This window comes from Cupressus sempervirens, chromosome 2, assembly GCF_028749045.1.
Source record: "Cupressus sempervirens isolate cs-2001-9-10 chromosome 2, ASM2874904v1, whole genome shotgun sequence".
In the NCBI taxonomy this organism is placed as follows: domain Eukaryota; kingdom Viridiplantae; phylum Streptophyta; class Pinopsida; order Cupressales; family Cupressaceae; genus Cupressus; species Cupressus sempervirens.
The window spans coordinates 116716083-116739690 of NC_143119.1; the positions used below are offsets into that span (position 1 = coordinate 116716083).

Genomic DNA, 23608 nt, shown 5'->3' on the forward strand with positions numbered 1-23608 from the left:
CAAGCCTTGTGTAGGTTTTGATTGACATTTTCTTTGTTGCCATATGTAGTTTTAGTAGTGCCTAGTTTGCTTTTCTATATATTCCTTTGACATGATATAGAACATGAGGTATTCATGTATGCTTTTTTCATCAAATCTCATAGGAATAACTAACTGCCCACAAGGAAAACATAGACTAATAAGGAGAAAAGAAGGACCTATTAACTAGAGCTTACAAGTTTTGGATTTGATTATGTCAAGATTGTGAAAATTCAATGTATTTAGTAGAGCTTAGATGATTAATTTTTAGGCTTGTTTCCTCATGATTCTTGACCTAAACTCATAGGATTAACTATCATGAAGAGATTCATACAAGAAATGACCATTGTTGTATGTGCATTTTACATAGATCTCATAGGATTAACTACTCAAGTGGGAAACTTGGAATTATATGGAGAAAAATATGACTTATTAAATAGAATTTACAAGTTCAAAGTTGATTTCTTAAAGACTTATGTATTTCCAATTCTGATTATACACTATCATTCATTCGAATATTTATGAAAATATTTTTTTACACAGTTAAATTCACTAAATTTAAAATGTAGATTGAAAAATTTATGATGCAAAGCAAGATGGGCCTTTCCGAGTTTTATGAAAAAAATGGTCAAAGCAATTTGTTTTCCAAAAGTTTTCCCAACACAATCTTAAGGCTTAGGTTGCCCAAATCAAGTACTTGATCTCTCCAATGACTTATTATGACTATAAGGGCCTTGAATCCCCTAATTCATCCCAAATAACTAGTTTATAAAGTTTTCGGAGCCTATCCTCAAGGAATAACCAAATTGCCTAGCCTACTAGGCCTACTATCCCTAATTAGCTCTCAAATGTTATCCTCTTGCATTGTTAAGATATTACTCCAAGACGTGTGTGATAGAATTAGGGGACACACGATACAATTTCAATGGGTGTGCGATACAATATTGTATCACACCATGCTGATAAAAGGTCACCCAAGGAACACAAGAAAAACACTTAAGGGAAAACAACAGACAAAAATTGAGTTCAGAACCTCCACACCAGGGAGTACCGTATCCACATTTCGAGGCAAGAACACTCGAACCAAATAAGGAAATACAAAAAGAACAACATCAACCACATAACAGATAAGAGTAAAAGTACATAAGGAACATCATAGTGAACTAAAGCAACATCGCAATAACTGAAATAACATCGCAATGTACAAAACAACCAAACTAAGAATGTAGTTCCTCCCAACCGTCAATGGCATCATAAGACCATTGTGGGCCCTAGCCATCCCCTGCACATAATGTCCCAAGCCACCAATCAAATCGTCAGTACTGTCGTGATAGGCATGTCACCACTAAAATATGCTAATAACAAAAGCATAAGGAAATCTAACATGCTAGTAGTAAAGCATAAGATAAAACTACAAGCAGATAACATCACCTATCACATGCTAAATATCATAAAAAGGAATGCATCAAAACTAAGATCATGTAAACATGATAAACAACATTCCAATGAAAGCATAAATCACAAGAAGCATACTCTGTAAATTGAAGTACCAAGTGAACACATCCAACAATGGTCGCACTAGGATACAAGATAGTCTCTATATACCGGTCACTAGTAGTGGTGAAGGTAGCCACGCCTCCCAACCACATAGCACCCGCAGGTCCACACCTGCCATGCTGATGGAGATAAGGATCCAACCACAAACACACAAAACCAACATCCATGGCTAATACTCATGCCAAGCAATATGATGACTGAACCCAAGACAAAGACAATGCATAAGCTATAGGTCTTAGTCAGACATCTCAATGGGCTACTATGTAGGGATTGACATCATGGAGAGTCACTTGGCATTGAAAAGCCCAAGCTTGGACCTATGCAGACTCAACTCCCTCAACGGAAGGCTCATACACTGTATAGACTCAACTTCCTCAACAGAAGGCTCATACATTGAAGTACTATTTTATTATCTTTGATGTTATTACCACACGATTTTTTATTTAGTTATCACTTATATAAAGCTTCCTTTGCCAACCTATGGCACCATGAACACTGAGCTATGAGATAGAAGCCCCCTCCATATGCTACCCTACCCTACCCATGTTCATCTACCGATGAGTGCCTGTAGGCATGCAAACTCCCAACCTAACCCCAATGACCACAACTTTTGCAAGTAACATGGAAGATTGAGCCCCACAAGTCACCCGACAGATGTACACATGTGTGGCACACCACCATCACGAAGATCATACACAAGGACTAGATGAGGACATAAAGCAGAAAGTCAATCAATTGAAAACATAATCAGGATGACACATGCTACATGTATCCCAATGCAACATAAAGTGCAAAAGTGTTCTGACAGATATCCAAATGGATCATCCAAGTCCACGACCCACATTGTGCCAAGAAAACCTGAGAAAACAGGGCGGCACACAAAATGACACAAAAACCTTAAATTTTGGAAAAAATTTAAAATTAAAACCCATTTGGCCTTTGGGTGCAAAAACCCCAAAAATCCAAAAATAATTGAAATCGAACACTATATGCAAAAATGACCAGCATAATGGCTCAAAAACCTAAACCCCCATTTCAAAAAAAGGGAAAACGTTCATACCTAACCAACTGAGCAGAACCAACAAATAGAAATGGAGGGGAATACTAGTTCTCAACCTCCTAACAAATTATTGCAAGAATTGGAAGCTAAAATAGAGCGAAAATAATAAAATGAGAAAGCCCCACCTAATAGAAAAAGGGATAGAAATTGTAACTTGCACAATAAAATAAATCACCTGCCATATTTGCTGAAAATGATGGCAAAGCATAAACTCCCCGAGCTGAATCCAACGAGACCAATCTCGCATAGATCCCATGCTCACAGCTCCCAGAATGAACAAAACAAGAATCCTTCAGAAGAGGATTTCCAAATTTGTTCTCAAAATTCTATTTCTAAAATGTGAGAAGTGAATAATGAATTCACTTTTCCAATACTTATTCACTTTTCAAGTGAATAGTTGATTATGGCAAATAGCCAATTGGAGTAGCTAAACTCTGAATTGACCCAAATGAAAATAGGTTATAATCCGTAATGGAAATTCACCTAAGGCAAAGCTACCAAAAATTAAATCCGAAAAGATTTAAAGCCTAAAAACCCAAAATCATAGAAAATCACTTAACACTTTCATGACAATGCGAACTTTTAAATGCACAGACATGCTCATTGGTCAAATCACATAATGCAGATGAGTTCGAATTTACTAATCATCAAAAGGTTTTAATTTAAAACAACTAAATAAGGATACGTTGACCATACAGGAAAAATATTGGCAAATATGAATAGCTGGATCACTATCTCCATGTGCCACTGCTAGGGATATAATTCTTGCACACTAAAACACATGATCAAGTGCAATTGCATATAATATCATAGCTGAAGCAACATGTATTAAAATACCTATTTAATCCATTTACATCATTCACATTCACAGAAAGCGTAAAGATACAAAAATGAAGTAAATAACCATAGCATAAAATTCATCTCATAACATAACCAACAATTATGTCCAAATAAACCATATAACCAGATATCATCAAAGATCTACTATCATCTCAAAATAGCATCAACATGCAAATATGATAAACTGAACAACATAGCAATATAGCATCTATGGTACCCAATCAAAGTATAACATCTGACCCTCGAGTCATCATAAGGTACAAAATAAGATTATCAAGTATCTCTTGAATCAAAATATACAAGGTACAGATTGCAAACATGAGAGGCACTATAGATTCTCTACAACATATCAAAATATCGGGCAAGGTTGTTTTGGACCATGCCTTTGTTGTTACACTATGGGCCTCTTTTTAGGCTTAAAAAACCCCTTATTTACAAAGGGAATATAAGGAATACTTATCCCCAAACACTATAACTTGGTAGATTATCTTAACATTATTCAAAACTAAGTATTCTTCAATTATTTTGAACCCATCAACTCCTTATATATGCATTCCATGAAACCATTACCAAATTGAGCCAAAAATTAGGGCTTCTTCAAATCTAACCAAGAACTCACTTCCATAATCAAATGAAAGTTATTCCACCATAAATTCAACATATATTAACTATTACAACCATAAAATTTTCCCTCCAATGGACATATCTCTTATTGTTGCTCCTTGTCCATGAAATTAATGTTCTCTCAAGCATAAGAATGGTGATCACTAGTCACTTTCTCATCTTATATGCGCAATATCTTGTTAGGACATCATAATACATGTTAGATCATTAATGTTCCATGGGAAACAAGTTCCTACATCCATGAAATTCTCATGTTTGCATATATGAAAACATAATCAGTACAAAACTAATGCAAAATCCCTTATTCCAATCAACAACTTGGATACAGATTCCAAAAATAATGGTACCAAAACATTCAAGGATGAAGTATATAGATTATATGATGCTCTTAACTCATATACATAATAATAAATGAAAATTCAATCATAAAAAACATATGGAAATTACAAAATAGAGATCCTTTATTGCTTTTCTTACAACTAATTTGTACAATATGGCTTCCAATCCATACACGTTGATGCTTTGAGACTTGTCCACATTATATAATGTCAAAAATAACCTACCCAACCAATCCCATTCTGGTTTGGGGTCCTTATATAGTTTTATTATCCCAAATCAACTTTCCCTCCAACATTTTCCTAACCATTGGAATTCAAAAATTTGAATTTCCAACTTACATTTTTACGCTTTAATGGATTTATAATTTATTCAAATGTCTCAAAAATTGTCTCTAAGGTTACTCTAATATATATAAAACCCTTATATATCATTTTATTCCTATACATGTACTATTGTCCCCCCTTACATTATTTTGATCCTAAGGTTCTTATCAAGACCTTTAGGATTTATACATATGTTATTAGTTTGATTATTTGATGTAGTGCAAGGTAGGAGAATCCCTAAAGGAGATGTCCTATCCCCCAAAAAATATCCACACAATAGAAGAATAAATAATAACACAGCTAATTAGATCCAAAATAATGTCAATTCTCATAATATAATCATAAGATTTGCATCCAACATGCTCGACTATAAGGCCTTCTGGGTTATGACCAAATACATAAGAAATTACAATAGTAATTTTGCAAGATCCCTCAAGATCCAATCCCAACTCTAGCTAGTCTAGATCCACACTCTGGTAGAAACCTCCAAGGAAGATCTCAACTTGTGCTCCTAAGCCCACCAAGAAATCTCCTTGTTTCCCAAGCCTTAGCTACTAGCCTTTCTCAAACTTTATCCAAGATCCAAGTGTAAACTGCCTCACATTCAACACTCTATCCACACACTCTGGAAATCTTCTCAGTTAGGTACTCCATCTTCCATGCTCTTCTCCAAGTTGGATGATAATCACAATCCTATTGTAAACTGCCTCACATTTGGTACTCTGTCCACAAACTTAGGAAAAAAACTCATCTCCAACTACTCTCCACACTCACTCCTCCTTTGAATGAATAATGACAAGACAGGGCCCTCTACTTATACCAAACCAAGCCACAAGTTGACACTAGCAAGTTGCATTAAGTAAACCCTCAAGCCACAAGTTGGGTTAACAAGTTACGTTAAATATACCCTCACATTAAATAAACCATCTAGCCACAAGTTACATTTAATAATGCCACATATTAAATGCCATTTCCCTCTTTTCTCCTTTAAAAAAAAAAAAAATTCTTCTATTTTTTTTCACTTTCACTCTCCTCCAATATTTTTCTTTAATTTTAAAAAAAAAATTCTTTTTTTTTTTGAAAAACTAACAAAAATAAAATTATTTCCCACTTTATTTTCTGATGCAAGATGCTCCTGCATCAAACTCCCCAGGTAGATAGAAAAGTGTGTCCCACACTTTGATGCCAAAAGAAATATTTGCAACCATCTTCATCTTCATCAAAGGCTTCCACTCTAATAGAGGCAAGAAAACCAACATGAAAATCATCCACATTTGCATCACTCTATCAAACACAAAAATATCAACCATCCAATCAACATGCTCACTTCTAGGAACAAACTGAACACAATGCTTCATCAACAAATCCTCATCCACATCAACAACTAGTGAATCCACACTAGCAACAACAAACTCCATATCAGCAGTAATATGTAATCCCTCAACAACATATGCCAAACTCTCAACACCAACCATCTCATTGCTCACAACAAGATTCTCTGTGACATACAAGTCACCATGAACAACAACCAAATCATCCATGACTGAGTGCTCTGCAATCTCCATAATAGACTCAACCAACTGATCATGAAAACCAATCTCCATCCCATCATCAACAAGATTAGGAATATCCTTAGCAACAACCTCAAGTCACTCTATAGGTTCTATATTGGACTCCACAAACTAATCAACAAAACCAAACTCTTCCACCAAAAGTTTAATCTTCTCAAACAAGATCCTAGAGTCATCTTCCAAGAGTTTGGTTTGTGATCTTGTTCCCAGGGTCCAATCCTCTCAGATCCATCTTCCAAGATCTTTGCAAACCCTCTGTAACAAGTCACTAATAGATTAATCTTTTCGAACAAGATCAACCTTTCATCTTCACAACCATAGATCCATCTGCATGTCCTCCCAAGGTCTAGTGAAAATTTCCTCAACTTCGGCAATCTATCTACATGCTTAAGAACAACCTTCACTTTGATACCATTTAATGCAGTGCAAGGTAGGTGAATCCCCAAAAGAGATGTCCTAGCCCAGAACAAATATCCACACAGTAGAAGAATAAATAATAAGACAGATAATTAGATCCAAAATTATGTCAATTCTCATAATATAATCATAAGATTTACATAAAACATGCCCGACTGTAATGCCTTCTGGGTTACAACCAAATACATAAGAAATTACGATAGTAATTCTGCAAGATCCCTCAAGATCCAATCCCAACTCTAGCTAATCCAGATCTACACTCTCATAGAAACCTTCAAGGAAGATCTCAACTTGTGCTCGTGAGCCCACCGAGAAATCTCCTTTTTTCCCAAGCCTTAGCTACTAGCCCTTCTCAAACTTTATCCAAGATCCAAGTGTAAACTACTTCACATTCAGCACTCTATCCACACACTTTGGAAATCTTCTCACTCAACTACTTCATTTTCCATGCTCTTCTCCAAGCTGCATGATAATCACAATCCTACTGTAAACTACCTCACATTTGGTGCTCTGTCCATAGAATCAAGAAAAAATCTCACTCTCCACAATCACTCCTCCTTCGAATTAATAATGACAAGACAGGGTCCTCTACTTATACCAAACCAAGCCACAAGTTCACCACTAGGAAGTTATATTTAAATACCCTCAAGCCACAAGTCAACTTAGTAGGTTACATTAAATAAACCCTCACATTAAATAAACCATCTAGCCACAAGTTACATTTAATAATGCCACCTATTAAATGGCTTTTCCCTCTTTTCTCCATTATAATAATAATAATTTTCTTCTAATTTTTGTTACTTTCTCTCTCCTCCAATATATATATATATATATATATATAATTATAATTATATAATTAAATTAATTTTTTTCTATTTTTTTTTGAAAAAAAAAATAAAAACAAAATTATTTCCCTGTTTATTTTCTGATGCAGGATGCTCTTGCATCATTATTACATATGGCCATGATTGGCCTTAAAAAATTCCAATTGACTCTCAATGATGCCAATCTTTCTAATCTATTGAGAAATGTGTACTTTTAATCATCCAAATAATAAAATATTCCCTACAACAACCACATTTTGATGCCAATCTCTCTAATATACTAAGAAATGCATTTTTGTAATCACCTCATAGAATATAATGATTACAACATATGCACAAAATTGATTTAGCACCTCAACATAATCAAACACCCTTCTACAAATGTGCATAACCTCCAATTTTGGCATGCCCATAACCAAAAGTATATCAATAAAAGTCATAGGGATATCTAATTTATCCCTAAATCAGACTAAATGAACACTTTCCCCTTAGTAGACAATGCATAGCTGAATCCATTTGTAAAGTGAAAACCTCTGGATTTGTTCTAAGCTAGGAAAGGGAGCACAAAAACCACGCTAAAGGCTGAATAAAAAGTAAGCCCAAAAAGGATGCAAGAGAAATGATGACACATAAGGATGAGCATCTATCACTTTAGTCTCACCCCTCATAGCAAGTCATGTGCAAAGTGTCAAATTCAGAGCTTACCTCATTTTAAGACAAGGATTTCAAAGATAACCTCTAATTTTTTTCTTCTTTTAAAAATATCGTGAAAAGACATCATGATAATTACTTCTCCCCACCCTATTTATCTACTAGATAGAAAAGCTCCATTTAAGTTGACATGGCCAAATCATTTGAGGAAAAAATTAATATGTAAGATTTCATAATGATTTAATCTTAAATTTTAGCTAAATAGTTAGAAAATGCCTCTTCAATTTTTTATGTAAACAATACTTTCTCCCTTCTTTATATTCTAAACTTATAGTTATACATATAATTAGACAAAATAATTTTTATCAGATGATATGATTGTAATTCAAATTCAAATTTTTATATTATATATATTATAGAAAAGGTAAATTTTTACTCAATAACAACCCATTACTAGAAGCAATTATATAGCCCAAGGCTCGACTATATAATATTTATTATTTATTAAAATTAAGTATTATATGTGTTAAGCTTTAGTAGACTTGAACCCCAAGATTGGAGGTTCACACTTATCATTGTGTTGTAGCCTCTTGTCTTACATTGCACTTATTATTTAAAGTCCCACTCAAGAAAGTTTTGTAATAATGTATATTTTTACATTGCAAAATATATAGTATAAAATTATTTTACCTATATTTTATATTTTTGAGTTTTTAATTATTTCATCCAATCTTAACTCTAAAAGGAATGAACTTTGATGCTTTGCCTCACTTGTTATATAGGGGAGAAAGTTCTTTTAGGTAAATAGGATATGGACAAAAGTAAGTTGTACATTGTCAAACATGCATTTTTTGTATTTGTGTCAAATCTTGTATTTTAAGCTTTCGTTCTTATTTTTATCTTTTGATTCATTCAACTTGAGCCAAGGACAATATTCTTGTCTTAATAATATAGTTTTCTTGAATGTTACAATGGAAGATGCGTTTAAGAATCTTGTTTAGCCTTAATTAACCTTAATTAAGTTAGTTGCATACACATAAAAGAAATAGCATGAACACAAGGGACACCAAGATTTAACATGGAAAACCAATTTTGGAAAAACTACCAATTACAACTAGTTACTATTTTTTACTTGTCTAAAGTGAGCCCCGTTAGGAGCCAATGCTATTAAAGGTTACAAAAAATACTATTAGGTGTGACCCTATTAGAGGATTTAATCACCCTGTTAGGAGTGGCCTTGTTAGAGGTTTTTAGACACTTCAATCTAGAAATGCCACCTTATTGGAGGATTTGGAAAATAGTTGTTAGGCTAACTCTACCAAGAGATTTGATACACTGCTACAATGGTTAGAGAGTGGGTAGATATGACCCGATTCCTGATGCAACCTATATTACTAATTTCAAATCTCAATTCTGGCTCAAATACTTGATCCTTCCTAACCAAATTAATCTTTTCTACCCAACATGGATATTCTGCTTATCCTTCCAATTTGCTTCCTCTAAGCATCTTTTTATCTTCCACACATTCTCACACATTCAATATTCGACTTATACTTATACCATAGAAATTTTCAAGTTGACTTGAATACAACTTATAACAATTAATATTCATCTCTTCAGTTTACTAGAACCAACAAACAAATCCATTAAACTCAATATGCCAAAATAAGAAAATTCTTTGCTAGCCGACCCTTCTTGGTAGACACTAACACTTAAATGATTTTTTTGTATTAACCAAGTGAACTCAATTAACACTACATCTTCACAAACTTCCTTTGGTAATTGAGTGACCTTGGTTAACATTGGTTCCATCCAGCTTTCTTTTGTTAACCGAGTGAGCTCAGTTAACACTCAACTTCTATGAACTTCTCTTTGACTCCTGAGTGAACTTAGTAGACACTGTCTTTGAACTTGGCAAACATTGGATTGCTTGACAAACATAGGAAACTGTCTTCATCACCTGAGTGAGCTCGACATACACTGACTAGTAAAGATATGACATTTTGTGTAACATCAAAGACAATATACAATTGATCAATTTTTTTCAACAATCTCCCTCTTTGGCATTGATGGCAACACAACATGTCATAATACAATAAAATTTTAGAGAAAAATAAAGTAAGGAAAATATCCTTAGTTTCATTCTAATTCCCATCCATGAGAACTCCCTCTAGTAGTGTGAAATCCCTCTAACTTTAGTCTCTCCCTCTGTCAGCAAACTCTATCTTCAACATCTTCGAATAGAAAATTCTTTATCTTTGATATTAGACCAAGTTCTTCCTCTTTGACATCTTAGATTTCTGTGATATTACACAACTCTTCCTCTTTGGCATCTTATGCCAAAGACGATATTCAATGAATATTAATGTACCTCATGTACAAGTTTATATGCAATTTTCCCTTTCATTACTGCATCAACTTGAATGATCTTCAACATGCTCTAGTTGATGAATCACTAAACTTCATTTAGTGAGATTCAAATAGGGGAATAACCCCTAACTTAGCTCTTAGATACAAAAAAACATCCTTAGGTAATGGATTGGTGAATATGTCTATAGTTTTTTGATTAGTATTCACATATTCCAATCTCACCTCTTTGTCTTGCACCAATTCTCTCAGAAAATGATATTTTATTACAATATGCTTGGTCTTGGTATGCATCACATGATTATCTGATATATTGATTACACTAGTGTTATCACAAAAGATAACCACCAGATCCTTTATTTCTACCTTCATACCTGCCAACAGTTGCTTGAACCAAACAACATTGGAATAATTAACTGCTACTACAACATACTCTACCTCTACTGTAGACTAAGAAATGCAATTTTGCTTCTTACTTTTCTATGACACTAGTCTCTTACCAAGAAATAATTCTCCACCACTAGTCCTCTTCCTGTCATCAACACTTCCTACCCAATCTGCATTAGTGAAGGCTTTCAAATCCAAATTTCCTCCTTTCTTATACCATAATCCATAGTCTTTAGTACCCTTTAGATACCTCATGATTCTCTTTATTTTCATCATATGATTTTCTTTAGGATTAGCTAAAAATCTTGCCACCATACCAACTGCAAGAGCAATATATGGCCTAGCATGTACAACATACTAAAGTTTACCAATCATTAATCTATATGTGGTCTAATCTACCTCCTTGGAATCATCATTTTTAGAAAGCGTATGTCTAGTAGACATAGGTGTTCAAGCTGGTCTTGAATCCTCCATTCCCAATTTCTTTAGTATCTCCTTGATATATGTAGATTGAGTAATGTAGATACCATCTTTCTTTTGTTGAATATGCAAGCCAATGAAGAATTTGATTTCTCTAAACATTGACATCTCAAATTCCTTACCCATTTCCTCATAAAAAGACTTAAACAAATAATCATTTCCAATAAACAATGTATCATCCACAAATATTTCTGCCAACACAATCTTCTTGTCTGGTCCTTCTTTGATGTAGAGGCTGCTGTTATTATTTTTCCTTTGAAAACCAATCTTCATCAAATAATTATGAAGTCTTTCATACCAAGCTCTGGGTGATTATTTGAGACCATACAATGCTTTGTGTAGTTTACAAACTATATCCCTTTGATAGGATCTACAAAACCTTTAGATTATTCTATTTAAACTTCTTCTTCAATAATTCCATTCAAGAATGCAAATTTCACATCCATTTGATATATTTAAATCCGTTATATGTAGCATAAGAAAGTAAGGTCCTAACACCTTCTAATCTTGCAACAGGAGAAAAAGTTTCACCATAATCAATACCTTCCTCTTGAGAATAACCTTTTCATACCAATCTTGCTTTGTTTCTTGAAACTTCTTGATCTTCATTTAGCTTATTTCTTGAAAACCCATTTTTGGGAAAAACCACCAATTTCAACTAGTTACTATTTTTCACTATTTTGAAGGGAACCTTGTTAGATGCCAATGCTATTAAAGGTTACAAAACACACTATTAGGCATGACCTTATTAGAGGATTTAATCACCTTGTTAGGAGTGGCCTTCTTAGAGGTCTTTAGACACTTCAATCTAAAAATGTCACCTTGTTAGAGGATTTGGAAAATAACTATTAGGCTAACTCTGTTAAGAGATTTGACATATTGCTACAATGGTTAGAGAGTAACAATGATATGACCTTATTCTTGATGCAAATGTATGTCTGATTTCAAATCTCAATTCTAGCTTGAATACTTGATCCTTCCTGATCAGATTAATCTTTGCAACCCAACAAGAAAATTTTGCTTATCCTTCCAATTTGCTTTCTCTAAGCATCTTCTTATCTTTCACACATTCTCACACATTCAATCCTCAACTTGACCTTATAATTATACTATAGACTTTGTCAAGTTAGTTGAATACAACTTATAACAATTAATATTCATCTCTTTAGTCAGCAAGAAATAACAAAAAAATCTATTAAACTCAATATGCCAAAAAAAGAAAATCCTTTGTTAGTCGACCTTACTCGGTAGGCACTAACATTGAAATGGTTTTCCTATGTTAACCAAGTGAACTTGGTTAACTCTACATCTTTGCAAACTTCCTTTGAAAATCGAGTGAGCTCGATTAACACTAGTTCCATCCGACTTTCCTTTGTTAACCAAGTGAGCTCAATTAACACTCAACTTCTATGAACTTCTCTTCGATGCTTGAGTGAACTTAGTAGACACTGTCTTCTAATCTTGGTAAACATTGGAATGCTTAGCAAACATAGGAAACTATCTTTATCGCCCGAGTGAGCTCGACATACACTAACTGGTAAAGATATGTCATTTTGCGTAAAATCAAAGACAATATACAATTGATCAATTATTTTCAACAATTACCGAGTCATATCTTAGTCATTATCGAGTTGTAGTAAACTGTTAAAAATATTTAAAACATATTGCAACACAAATAACATTCACACAATTTTGACACCAATATTTTTAATGTGGAAATCCTATTAAGGAAAAAACCACCTAGGATTGGCAACCCAAAAATTTCACCCTATGAAGTGATCTCTATTAGGAGATTACCTTGTTAAAGGCTACATACATTTTGTTAAAGTGACTTTGTTAGAGGATTTCACCAAAAGATCATCTAGACCTTATCACTCCTTGTCCTTGACTAAAAATAGTGGCCTAATTTAAAGGACTTACAAACACCACTAATAGATGTTACCATATAGTATTTCATAGACTTGTTAGGTCCACTTAATACTTCCAAGGTTTTTTGCTACAATGGTTAAACAATAAAAGTATATAGTCATCTGTTAAGAATAGAAACTACCTATGCTTGTTTAGATTATTGTTCTTTCTCTTTCTCTTACTCACTTGACTCATTTTATCTTCCACACACTTTTATTTTTCTCTTCTCTCTACTTTCTTAGTTCACTTGGCTTAACACTTGGCTCTTCATCTTCAACAAATTCACTCTTCACAATATCCTTCAATTAGATATTTTATAGCTTCATCAACTCTTGAACAACATCATAATAAAATTATCAACCACCTTGAATCAAAATTGACTCTTTATTAGCTCAACAACATAAAATGTCTTGTTCTTGTCCTTAAATATATATCTTAATACTTCTTGATCCTTCCATCTTTTTCTAATTAATTAGAATCATTGATCTTAGGTTTACAGCCAAATTCCTTAATATACAATGAATTTAGACACATAGAAAATATAACATTTGTGTTGCATAAAATTGTAACCAAGATTATGCACACCTCAAACTACAAATCAGAACAAATGGAGTGTATGTTCGGTATGCTCTTAGGAACACAATAATGGATGAATCTCTTGGATGTATGAATGCAAATGGAATATGTACCTAGACTAGATGATAGGAGAAATCAAAATAACAGAATGATGATGCAATGATAAGAAATTATAAGGATACCTAATGGATGATAATGACTTCTAATGACTCCTAATCCAGCCAGGCTCTCGTGTGTGTGTATGTGATTGTTCGAAAGCTTGAGACAAGGTGTCTATTTAAAGTGGATGGAGGAAGCATCTAGAATGTGCTTAGAAACCACTGAGAGATAAGGATAAGGATTAACAACTAAGCATAGGAGATAAGGATAAGAATTGACAACTAAGCATCCTATCTCACATTCTAGATAGATAGACTGACATGAGACGGCATGTGTGTAGAAGATTCCTAAGGTGTAGACAACATGTGCTTAAAAAGAAATGTGGTCCCATGTGAATGCACATACTTCTAGGTGGTTGAATAAAGATTAAATTAAATAAAATTTAATTTAATCAAGGTCTAGAAGAATTAATGGAAAATGGAGGATTTTAAATAAATAAAATTTATTTAAAAAAGAAATACGTGGAGACGTTAATTAAAATTAACACATTAAGGCTAGGAAGTATTTAAATTAAATTTAAATACTTAGGCAAAAATGAACTTATTTAATTAAAATAATTTAATTAAATAAGTAGAAGAATATGACCAGTATTAATTAGATTAATAAAGTCATTCGGGACAATTTTCAGTGTATACATTTTGCCCCTCTTTGATGTGATGTCGGGATGACATCATATCAAAAAAATACAGGTTGTCCTTGAGAAGATAGAAGAATTGAGGATGCCCCCTCATGGAAATTGCGCAAGAAATACAAATTTGGGCAATTTTCGTGAAAAGGTCTTGAAACGGAAAGAAGGGAAGGAAAGAAGAAAAAATAGGATGATAGAAAATGATAATCTAAATGCAACTTAACTACATGAATGCAAGAGATTCAATTGTGTTCATATGGAGAGAAAACCGTATTTTAATATTGCAAGAGGAGTTATGCACCAAATGCTATAGAAGCATAGATGACAAGATTCCTTTGCGTATATTAGACTCTTAACACAATGGATGTAGGTTTTAGAGTCATGGGGGAACAAATGACATATACACACTGGAGAGGTCTGGGCACACCCAAAGTCTTTTGAAGGAGCTTGGTGGAAAGTGTGCTAACCCGTTGCCCCCAATGAGCAATGCATTAACATAACTTGAAACTCACATAGATGTGCTAAAGAATCATGAAAATAGATCATATTGCAAAATAACATGTGTAATCAGGATAAGCCATTCAAATGATACCAGGATATGGAAGATCGAGGCACACTGGGGAAGGCTATCATTGACTCACAAAGATAAAATTAACAAAAAGACATTATGACTAAGTAATCATTCAATTCACCATGCTTGCCATAAACCTGATAAATTCATTAAATTTTTTAAGCCTGTGTAGGAAGGATTCATCCTGTAAGGCAAAAAAAATTGATTGATTGATTGAATTGAAATGAGATATTTGTGATTGGTTACTAGCAATGATAGTAAAAGGAATGATGTTCTCAAATCATGAGTCTAAATGTGAATTTGTGTAAGCTCATTTGCAATCACTATTTGATGAGGTTGGTTTTATGGATAGAAGCTCAGTGTGGTGAGAATATGGATAAGATAAGATAATGGATGAAGAATGAAGTGATTGGAAGAAGAGAATATGATGAGAGTAGAGGATAAATGAATTGATTGAATAGATTGGGAGACTTGGATTGAATTTGATATGAATGAATAGATAGAATGTATTGAATGATTGCGGAATAGACATGAATGAATGTGGAAGATTTGGATTGAAACCAATGACAAGGGAGAGCCATGGTATTTGTAAATGAATAGGAAGGTTGGGTAGATATATGAATGGAGGAATAATATGGATGACCAACGGATATAGTGTCAGATAATGGGGAACCAAGAACCATATTTCAAAGGAGTGACCAACAATGCCCCATTCCAAGGATATGAAAATAGAAGGAAATAACGGTGGGGAAGGATTGATGGATGGTGTGAAAGCTCGCATATGGAGGAAGAAAAGGCATGTGCTATTCTTAAGCATGTATGAACATTTTTGTTGTTGTGCCTCTAGTATTGATTATGAGCATGGGTATGAAAGTGGAATGAAGGAAGGCATGAAAAAGGGATAATGATGCGAAGGATGTGAAAGAGGGATAATTATATGAAGGATATGGATGGAAAAGGGATAATGATATGAAGAATATGAATGGAAAAGGGATAATGATATGAAGGATATAAAGGAAATGCATGATAAGAAGTGGATGAAATGAAAGGGGATAACCAAGATCAAGGGTATATAGAAGAAGGATAGACGTGCGTAGGATTATGGATGGAAAAGATATGAATGAACATGAAAAAAAAAGGATGGGAATATGTATGCATATGAATGGAAAATGGATGCATGAACGTGAACGTGACAAAGACTATAGGATAGGGATGACATGTCAAGATCAAACATATGGAAGAATGTAGGAAGTATATAGGATAATGTATAGATAATGGACAAATGAACATGAACATGACAAGTATTATGAAATGCAAGATAGGGATAAGAATGTCAAGACCAAATATATGTAAGAATTATGGGAATATGTAGGAAAGGATATGGAAGGTACTTATGGATGGATGAGAGGAAAGGGAAAGTCATGATCAAATATGGGAAAGGTATAAAGACATATGGATAATGTAGAAGGGATATGGAAAGTGGAAGTCAAGATCAAAGATGGGAATGAAAATGGATGATAGATGAAATATAGAAGATAGGTAAGGAAGAACAATATGGATGGAATTTGCCCCTAGTGTAGAGTGCAAGTGGAAAAAGGGAAGTTAATGGATAGGTAAGTGAAAGTGGAAGACAATGGATACATAGTAGGAAAATGAAGGGAGGACTCAAGCATCTAGGTATATGGATGTATCCCTTGACATTTGTTTATTATTATTTTTATTTATTTTCAAGGAATTGCTGGTATTTTCTCGTAGATGTTGATAAGGTAAGGAAAAGAATGCTAAAGTGAATTGGGGAATAGAAGACAATGACCTATGAAAAATTTTGGATTAAGGGAGTTGAGTAGGTAGGAGGAAAACATGGTAGATGGATAGTAGATTGGAAGATTTGTGAAGGAAGTGGAAAGATCTTCATTGGCACACACCTTGAAGGGTGGTGGAAAGGAGTAAATTGTGAAGGATGTGTAAGAGAAAGTTGGAATTTTGGGATATAGGGACCCAAAATGGATGAAGGAGATGAAAGAGTTGGGATGGCGGATTTGGGTGTATAAGGACCCAAAATGGATTTGGAAAATGGAGATTGGGAGAATTTATGAAGGAGGGAGACCTTTGGATTAGCAGAATTGGATGTCATTTGGAATCCTTCTTTGAGATTCATTTCTACATTAAGTAACTTTGGTATCCACATAATTTTTGCACTTTTGATTTTTAGGCTTCGTGGCTTTTTGATTGCATTTTGGATCTGATTTTTCTTTTCTTGGACATGTCGCTTAGATGGGACATCTTGATCCTTACACTCTTGTGGATTTTCGACTTTATTTTCTTTTTCTTTTGCATCCAATTTGCTTCCATTTGCCATGGTATGGGTGTATGAAGGTAAATAAGATGGAGAATGTATGGAAGGTGAATGTTGGAAGGAATTCAAGGATGTGCGCCCTTGTTGATCTTTATGAGGGGATAAATTGGAAAACGTGGATATGGTAGAAGGATGTATATAAGGACCTAATATGGAAGGAAGGGAAGAAGAGTTTGACGATGGAATATAAGGACCTAGAATGGATGGACTATAAGAACCTAGAATGGACTTGGAAGATGAAGGAGGAAAAGTTTTAGGTGTGGAAGGAAGAGTTTTGGAATTGGAAAAAGTGGAAGGTGTACCAACATCTTGAGGAATTATTTTTTTAAGGGGATACTTAGTATTCTCAATGCAAGATGCGAGTTTAGGTGTATGGGATTCATGAGGAGATTGGATAGGTGTAGGATGATGTGAAGGAGTAGGGTTATGAGGGGGATCATGAGGAATAATAGGATCATGAGATGGAGAAGGATCATGAAATGTGGATGAAGGGGTGCATTGCTCTTGACTTGGAAGAGGATCATTGAGTGGAACGAGTGGATTATGAGATGTAATAGGTTCATGAAATGGAATAGAGGGAGTGGAACTATGAGATGGAGTACTTTGATCTTGACATGAAAGAATATCACATAGCTCAAGTAGTGGATCATGAAACAGACTAGAATCATATGAGGACGTGGAAGGAATGGAATCATGTGGTGAAAGAAGATCATATAGCATGGTAAGTGGATCATCACATGTGAGCGTGGAGGAAATGGAATCATGAGATGGAGTAGTTTGATCTTGACATGGAGGAGTATTAGTGAATGGAGTGGAAGAAACTTCTTCATGAAGTGGAGGATCTATGGAGGCTAATGCTGGAGATGGAATGGAATCGATAATGTGCGTGGTAGTTGCAATGTCTTGATCTTGATTAGGAGGGGAATCAGAAGATGGACTAGGAGGGATGGATGAATCTTGAGGGATAGTGGAATGAAGGGATGGAGAAGTGCTCAAATCTAGAGGAGAAGCATCATGCTTTGAAGGAAGGCCTTGAAATGGAACTGGAGGTGTGGCCTTGGGTGATTGGCTCACATTATGCTGAATATTTAATCTAGCCAAAAGTGATGTAAAATATCCCTGACGAGGTGGGGATGACATTGTTGTAGGCTTAGGAGGTGATGTTGGTGGAGTATTAGGGGATGATGTAGTTGGAGGACTAGGATTTTGTGGAGGTGGAATTATGGATAAAGGATTTGGATTAGGTTCATAATAAGGGGAATTACATGGAGGAATAGGATTGAATGGGACATGAGAACTACTGCCTTTGATATATGAGAGAAAATTTTTCATTTCTTCCATTTTCTTGATAAGGGTTTTTACGTCTGAGGCATTGTGTGGGCCAGGAATGGAATTGTATGGAGGGATATGAGAGCTAGAAAATGAAGGACACATAGCAAAGAAAATGACCTTTTCCTGTGGACTTAGTTTGTTCAAGAGTGTGTTCTTTAGTTCCACAACTTTTGTGGCGAGGTCATTTATGATGGAGGAATTGTATTGGCTATGGATGGAATTGTCTACAGATGAAGGATAAGGAGATGGATTTCCCTTGTCAAAGGTAGGAGAATGATGAACATGAGATAGATTAGAATTGAAATTTTGAGAAGGAATTTGATATGGAGGAAGTACGAGACCATGTTGTTGTGCAATATTGTCGATCATTGGAAGAAGTAGATTTAGATCCATGGATGCAAGATGAAAAGTGATGAATAGATTTGAAGAGGGAATATGAAATTGGAATTAGGAACTTTGTGCTGATTGGACTTTGATTTGATTTGATTTGAATTTGATTGCACTTGATATGATTCGATTTGATTGAATTTGAATTGATTTGATATTGATTCAGTTTGGATTTGGAAGGATGAGGGTTCGATTTGATTTGATAAGAACCCTATGATAGTGCAAACAAAGTGAATGTTTGATTTGAATGAAAATCCAATGATAAGACAATGCTCCTATGTCCAAAGTAGAATATGTGATGTCAGATTGAAATAGAAGAAGACGTGAATGAAGTTTTGAAATATTGATTATGATTTGGATGACTGAATTTGACAAGGGATTGGATTAGAAGAATGCTGATTTGAAGAATAGAATTAAGAATGCATGATGAGCGTGACTAGGGAAACTGAAAATGATGAATCATGACTAGGATGAAGGTTAGGAACGTGATTGAATGACCAAGGAATGTAAGAGAGAACGATGTTTTGGATAGAAGAATATGTGACGTGAAATGATTTGGAATGATGATTAAGAAGAGGCATTTTTTGTGTTTTTTTTTAAAAATTTTGAAATGTTTTTGAAATGTCTTTTTTGATTTTTTTTGGATTTTTAGGTTTAAAATGCAAAAGAAAACACTGAAATATGTACAATGAAAATGTGCTTCAAACACACCAAACACACCAACAGTCCTATAAGGTTTGACTAGGCTGTACAAGGCTCAACTAGGGGGCGTCCTCGATATACACTAGGTACGTGAGGCCCAATTTTGTAGATGAAAGGAAATACTGCCACACAGCCGGGGGGAAACGGTAACCCAAACTCCTCCTTCACTTCCCAAAGGTATAAAGTTCTTTGGGGCTTAGCCAAGAGTGACAATATTACACTTCCAAGAGAGGTGTCTTTCGATTCACCTCCCGATTTTTATACTCCGCCAGAACGCTGGAGTTGAGGTCGTCCCAAGGGGTGATGAAATCCCCAAGCAGGTCTCTTAGAAAAATAAAAACAAGTCCACTTATTTCTTGTGCACCCAAGGTCACCCAAAGGCGCGAGGGGAGAGAATACGTAAGTGGACTTAGGTCTAAAAGACACTTGTTCGTTGCCAAAGAAATTTTAAGTTTTCTAATCTAATTGAAGACACACGTGATTAAAATGTACAATGTTCATTCAATTTTGCAAAAAATCAGGCACACGAAAAGCAAATTTTTTTTTAGTTTTTTGAATATTTAGCTAAAAAGAAAATAAAAATAAAAATTTAAATGCCTATATGTACAAAATAAATTGGACAAACGTAAAGGCCTATTTGAAAGAAATAAAAAGCAAATTTTTTTTTATTTTTTTGTTATTTTTATATTTTATTTTATTTTTTATTTTTTATTTTTATTTTTATTTAATTTTTTTAATTTTTTAATTTTTTTAATTTTTATTTATTTATTTATTTTAAAAACGAGATTTATTTCATTGATTTTAATTGAAATGTGATTACATTACATTAAGCATCAGATGTATGCTTCTTCTCATCTCAGATTGAACTGGATTGAAGTTGTCAAGGGTTCAAGCCTCTCCTTGGGCACTCCCTTCGCACAACAGGGCCACACAAATCTGGATTGCCTTCAAAGCTCATATATCCAAATAAAGACAGCGATCCGTCTGTTGGAATACGACTTTCCAGTTTATTGAAGTGAAGATTTAGAAGGCGGAGAGATCTGATTTGACCGAGCGATGCAGGTATATGCCCACTAAATTCGTTGTGTGATAGGTCAAGCGCGCGCAGTCTCTTTAGGTTCCCAGAGTTTTTGGTAAATTCATAAAAATTGAATTGTGAGACAAATCCAATGTTTCTAAGCTCTGAAGATCAGCGATCTTAGGAGAAAGAGTCCCATGAAGCTCCTGGTTTGCCAATTTCAGAGTGTGAACAGGGCCTTCCCTATCGCAGGTGACGTGCATCCAGTTGGCATGGATCTCTTGAGAAGGGATTCCAAGATTGCAGAGCGTTTGAAGGGTCTCGCAGTATTATCTTCTTCATGTCAATGAGCGCATCAACCTTAGGATTCGGATTCGCATTGCATGGAGTGGAGAACAACAGGAAGTTGGTTAGGAGTAGATCAGGAAATGAAGAAGGTGATGGAGAGGAAGGAGGCGGTGCGGGTGCAGATTAGGCAGGAGAAGAAGGATAGGTGGAGGGCGGCAGCAGCGAGGGAGGAGACGGGATATTAGCAGGTGGAGATGGCGAAGAACAGCGTTGCGGAAGAGGGTGAAAGAACACGGGCGGAGGCGCTGACGGAGGCGGCGGGAAAAAGGGGAAGCCGCTGGCGGCGAGGTCGATGGAGGGAAGGAGGCCACTGGAGCGGCGATGGTGGAAGGAAGAGGGCCGTTGGAGCGGCGGCGGCGGCGCCTGGGGTAAAAGGAGACGCCGGCGGAGGTGGCTCGGGCTGGAGCAGCGGCGGCGTCGCGACGCCAGGAGTAAAAGGAGCCGCCGACGGAGGCGGCTCTGTCTTAAATTTTTTTTTTTATTATTAAATTTTTTTAATTTTTTAATTTTTAAAAACAAATTATATATATAAAATAAACAAAAAAAAATTGCACTAACAAAAGAAAATAACCTAGACTAAATAAAAGAAAATATCCCCCCTATCACACTTTTTTTTTTTTTGTATATATTTTTTTTAATAACAACCTAAATAGCATAAATTGAAGAAAACCTACCCCAAGTCCCTATATTTTTTTTCTTTTTTTAACAACGAAGAACAAGATATAGGGTACTTACCTCATGCGCTTCCAAAGATGATGACTGACCTCATGGCTTGATTTGACGCTCCCTACGCAAGTTATTCTTCAACCGCGAGCCTTCCACCTTAGCTTGAACAAATTTGAACCTGCGAAGTGGGTCCCACCGGGCGTGCCAAAATGTGTTGCATAAAATTGTAACCAAGATTATGCACACCTCAAACTATGAATTAGAACAAATGGAGTGTATGTTCGGTATGCTCTTAGGAACACAATAATGGATGAATCTCTTGGATGTATGAATGCAAATGGAATATGTACCTAGACTAGATGATAGGAGAAATCAAAATAACAAAATGATGATGCAATGATAAGAAATTATAAGGATACCTAATGGATGATAATGACTTCTAATGACTCCTAATCCAGCCAGGCTCTCGTGTGTGTGTATGTGATTGTTCGAAAGCTTGAGACAAGGTGTCTATTTAAAGAGGATGGAGGAAGCATCTAGAATGTGCTTAGAAACCACTGAGAGATAAGGATAAGGATTAACAACTAAGCACAGGAGATAAGGATAGGAATTGACAACTAAGCATCCTATCTCACATTCTAGATAGATAGACTGACATGAGACGGCATGTGTGTAGAAGATTCCTAAGGTGTAGACAACATGTGCTTGAAAAGAAATGTGGTCCCATGTGAATGCACATACTTCTAGGTGGTTGAATAAAGATTAAATTAAATAAAATTTAATTTAATCAAGGTCTAGAACAATTAATGGAAAATGGAGGATTTTAAATAAATAAAATTTATTTAAAAAAGAAATACGTGGAGAATCATGCGTTAATTAAAATTAACACATTAAGGCTAGGAAGTATTTAAATTAAATTTAAATACTTAGGCAAAAATGAACTTATTTAATTAAAATAATTTAATTAAATAAGTAGAAGAATATGACCAGTATTAATTAGATTAATAAAGTCATTCGGGACAATTTTTAGTGTATACAACATTACATAGAACTTTGTGTCCATTCTCATCCTTCTTTAAATTTTCTTTATTAAATCGTTCTTGAATTTTCTCCATCTTTGATCTTGCAAGAAAATTTGACTCTCACATTATACCTTCTCAAACTTTTCATATTTCTATCAAAAGTGAGCCTTGGATTCCAATTTCCTAATCTTGTTCATCTAGCTATCACTCAGTAAACATTACATTTTCTTGGAAACATATAACTCAGTTAATACTAACTCACTCAAACAACACTATATTCTTCCTTCCTTTGCAATCACTTGGGAAATAGTGTAGTCGCTCAATTAATAGAGTCTCCTTTCCTTAACCTTGTGACTTAGTTAAGCTTGTGATCTTTAATACATTGTAATAATAAATCATTATAAAATAAGCAAATGAGTACTACATAATCATTGTCCAACTCATTCAAGTACCCATTGAATACCTTACATCTCAACT

At 34.8% G+C, this 23608-nt stretch overlaps 1 long non-coding RNA gene across 2 annotated transcripts; it reads right to left on the reverse strand.

The window, feature by feature from the left end:
- Nucleotides 1–629: 629 nt before the first annotated feature.
- On the reverse strand, nt 630–22743 carry LOC149571298 (uncharacterized). 2 transcript variants are annotated; one of them, XR_016359796.1, is made up of 2 exons: nt 22179–22743; nt 630–1300 (listed from the first exon to the last, which is right to left on the reverse strand). It is a non-coding gene; the product is annotated as an uncharacterized LOC149571298 (long non-coding RNA). The 2 variants fall into 2 exon arrangements; XR_016359795.1 differs by having other exon boundaries at nt 630–1686.
- Between the last annotated feature and the right edge of the window lie 865 nt (nt 22744–23608).